This window comes from Pyxicephalus adspersus, chromosome 7 (genome assembly GCF_032062135.1).
Source record: "Pyxicephalus adspersus chromosome 7, UCB_Pads_2.0, whole genome shotgun sequence".
NCBI lineage: Eukaryota > Metazoa > Chordata > Amphibia > Anura > Pyxicephalidae > Pyxicephalus > Pyxicephalus adspersus.
This window is the reverse complement of record NC_092864.1, coordinates 25,359,557-25,363,844: the sequence shown is the minus strand read 5'-3', so window position 1 is coordinate 25,363,844 and position 4,288 is coordinate 25,359,557. Positions and strand designations below refer to the sequence as shown.

The following is a 4,288-nucleotide window of genomic DNA, read 5'->3' as shown; positions in this document are numbered from 1 at the left end:
GGAGCTTCTTCCATAATCAGTATGCACAGTATAATGGCCGATTGCAGCATAGACTTACCAATGTGCAGCTGACCTGGCCCATCTTAGAGCTTTTATTGTCAGAGGAAGGCGCCATCTTCACCACCGGCTCCATGGTGGACTTCCATGGAGCTGATCCTCTTTAGCCATTGAATGACCACTGATGATGTTGGCATGTCTGCGCCTTCTGCTGACTTTTTGTTTTCTTGGGTTTTGGTCCACTTCCACTGGGAGGGTAGGGGGGTAGCCCGAGGAAGTGGGTGTTATTTGAAAAGGCATACAAACTTCACTAGGTATCACCCACATGATGTGCCATCAATAAATGAAAGGGGACAGGAGCAGGGACAATCAGGCTGGCGAGGAAAGGTCTAAGCCAGGAAATGAGGTGGACACTCTGAAATGCTCCTAGTGTGTGGTGAAATCAGAGTAAGATTAAAATGCAGAAATTAGAAGCCCCTCCAAATATTAGAGTCTGACTGTGCTCAGAGTGGGGGGGGGGGGGAATTTGTGTTGTCCCCACACTGCTACATTGCATTTACCGACTCGTACTCCACCCAAAGCTCAGCGTTCTGGTCTGGGTGGAGCAGTGATTGCACAGCTGTCATGAGACTCTCCATCTACTCGCTAAACAAATGTTTACCCAAAAGTTTTACCTGCGTGACCCGAGTGCCAGAACCTGTGCTGGAGCGATGTTCATGTATGGTGGCAGCTGGGGTTTGATGCATGTTGGGGGTGCAGCCAGAGGAGGGCACCACCAATGTGTGCTCCTCCAGGACCAGTGCCCGAGGTAGTATATGGGGGGGGGGGGGTTTCCTATAAGTAAATGATGGATGTCTCACCCTGTTTTACATGTGTTCACTTCAACCATCCAATCACAGATGCATGTGATTGGCTATTTGAGGCTCAGTTTACAAAACTTTACTCCAAGGATAAAGATCCTTATGTCAGTCATGTGACCATCATTCTCAGATCTTTTTGGCTGTAACATAATAACTGTATCCTGGTGTAATAACTTTAGGCCTGCAAGTATGCAACCAGCATTTCTGGCAGCAGGTCACCCATATTTCTCTGTCATTGCTGAGAGGAAAGATTGAGGTCCCACAGAGGGTATAGCCAGGCCACATGGAAGATAATATGCTGACTTTCTGAAAATTACATTTACCTGGCTGTCTCTGGCTTCAGGCACTGACCCCCTGGTCTCTGTACTTCTTCAGGGTCAGTGACTTACAAAGTAAAGCTGCGTACACACTTCCAATTTTTGTCGTTGGAAAGGATCTTTCACGATCCTTTCCAACGACAAGGGAGTGCACGATGCATGAACGGTGCTGTACATACAGCACCGTTCATGCTCTATGGAGAGGGGAGAGCGACGGAGCGGCACCCTGCTGCGCGCTCTCCCCCTTCCCTTTCATTAGGATCGGCTGTCGTCCATCGTCCGTGGATCCGGCAGGTCGGTCGTCCGGACGATGGACGACACCGACTGTACACACGGCAGATTTTCGCCCGATAATTGGCCGATGCCGATTATCAGGCGATTAAAATATGACGTGTGTACGTAGCTTTACAGCCTGGAGATTAAGATGACATACAGATTTCCTGCTTGGTGTAACTGTTGTCCCCAGAACAGGAAGTGAGGGATAACATTAAGTGCAGCAATACAACATCCAATCATCATAGCGAGGTGTCCATACATTTCCTCCATTGGCTCTTCGAGTGGGAGGAGTTATCACTCATTTGTTCTTCACTGGCCAATACGACGGGGTGCTCAGAAGTTCCTGGCTTTGCCCAGAAAGAAAAGAGCCAGAGTTATGAAATAACACATTTATTCAACATATTCCTCCCTGAGACTGAGGCACTTAGTACAGCGTAGCTGCGGCTTTTCTAGACCGTTCAAATAAAAGTCCTTTGGTGGGGCCACAAACCAGCTCTCAGCAAAACGCTGCCCCTTCAGTTTCTTCAAATTCGGGAACAGATAATAGTCCGAAGGGGCCAGGTCAGGTGAGTAGGGGGGATGGTGGACCAATTGGAAACACAGGGTGTTCAATTTGGTAGCCACAACGTTGGACGTGTGCGCAGGTACATTGTCCCGCAAAAAAAAGGATCCCTTTGGTCAACTTTCCACGGCGTTTCGTCCTAACTGCCTCCTTCAGCTGGTCCAGGAGGTTAGCATAATACTGTCCGGTGATACTAGCCCTGAGGTAGGTAGTCCACCAAGAGAATACTGCCTTTGTCCCAGAAAATGGACGCCATGACTTTCTTGGCCAATTTCTGGGTTCGGAACTTCTTCAGCCGTGGGGGGGGGGGGCGATGTGGCGCCATTCCTTTGACTGTTCCTTGGTTTCAGGAACATAGATGTGGAGCCAGGATTCATCCTCAGTCACTAACCTAGCCAAAAAGTCCTGTGCAGTTTCAAAATGGGCCAAAACGGCTTTGGATGCTTCAACTCATTGCTTCTTCTGATCACTGTTCAAACATTTCGGCACCCACTTCGCTGAAAGCATGTCTAGGATAGTGGTGATAACAAACCCAAGTTTTAAGAATCGCAAAGACCTGATATTTGCACAGTTACATACTAAGCAATTAGGCTGTCATATGGCCCGACACTTATTTTACTATTTCATTTGGAAGGGGGCAAAGCCAGGAACTTCTCAGGACCCCCTAGTATAATCAAACTTTATTCCTGGAACCTGAGCTCTGACCCCCAGTGACCCCAACAGCACCATACACTACTGCTGGGGTATGTTCAACTAAGCAAACACTCACCCCACATATTGGCCCCCTGAGCTTCCCAGAGAAATATGAACTTTGCCCCAGACTCACCTGTCCGCCCAACCTGAAGATCCAGAAAAACAGGAGCGGAGGTGGGGGGTCATATTACTGAGAAAATGTCCCAAAACCCACTGCAGAGGAGATCCATTGGGAGGGGGAGATAGGAAGAGATCTGTGAGCAGAAGGAGAGAGAGATCCATTAATTGGGAGGAAGGGAGATCTTAATGATCAGTGGGAGGGGGAGAGATCCATTGATAGATGGATAGGGATCTATGAGGAGGAGAGGGATCTATTATTATTATTAAACAGGATTTATTTAGCGCCAACATATTATGCAGTGCTGTACATTAAATAGGGGTTGCAAATGACAGACAGATACAGACAGTGACACAGGAGGAGGAGAGGAGCCTGCCCTGAAGAGCTTACAATCTATGATCCATAATCAGGGGAAGAATTATTTCTGTATCGTCCAGACCTCCCTCTTCTGCCCCATGGGCACATTCCTGCCCTATGCTCCTGGGGTCATATGACCAATGGAATCAGAGATGGTGCCCCGCACCCGCACATGTTGTGCTTTTGCCCCCTTAACCTTTAGATTGGCACTGAGACAAGTGAAACCACCCATGTACAATGATAAGAAGGAATGGGAATACATGATATTATATGGGGTGTACATGAGGTATATAAATATATATGTGGGGTGTATATGAGGTGCACACAATATGTAAATCGGTCCAGTTAGTGCTTTGCGATAGCATGCGGGCGAAGGGCGGGGCGGAGCCAGGTGTGACGGGGCGGGTCAGATGTTACAAAGGGCGGGTCAGGTGTGACAGAGGGCGGGTCAGGTGTGACAGGGGGCGGGGGCGGGGGCGGACAGGTAACACGTGGCTAATGTGACGCGGCGTAAAGAGTGGAAAACGAAGCCCGGGGGAAAGTCGGAGGAGTCGGTGAGTGAGAGGGACCGGTCTACAGAGAGTGAATATACCCCCCTCTATATTATTTACCGCACATGTACTCTGTATACCAATACCTGTATGTCATATACCCCCATTTATACTCTGTATAATATACACCCCCATTTATACCCTGTATATTATACACCCCAATTTATACCCTGTATACACCCCCTGTATAATATACACTCCCAATTATACCATGTACACACCTCCCTGTATATTATATACCCTATCTTTACCCTGTATACACCTCCCTGTATATTATATACCCCACCTATACCCTGTATACACTCCCTGTATATTATATACCCCCATTTATACCATGTATACACCCATTGTATATTATATACCCTTTACCCTGTATACACCTTGCTGTATATTATATACCCTATCTTTAACCTGTATACACCCCCTGTATATTATATACCCTATCTATACCCTGTATACACCTCCCTGTATAATATATACACTATCTATACCCTGTATACACCTTCCTGTATATTATATACACTATCTATACCCTGTATACACCTCCCTGTATATTA

At 47.3% G+C, this 4,288-nt stretch overlaps 1 protein-coding gene across 1 annotated transcript in view; it reads left to right on the top strand.

Annotated features, from left to right (window-relative positions):
* Window positions 1–3,658: 3,658 nt before the first annotated feature.
* The window catches only part of SLC12A8 (solute carrier family 12 member 8), a 19,792-nt gene continuing 19,162 nt past the window's right edge, over window positions 3,659–4,288 (top strand). Inside the window, exon 1 of the mRNA XM_072417881.1 lies at window positions 3,659–3,734. The gene's annotated coding sequence lies outside the window, so the exon portion shown is untranslated. The remainder of the gene's footprint in view (window positions 3,735–4,288) is intronic.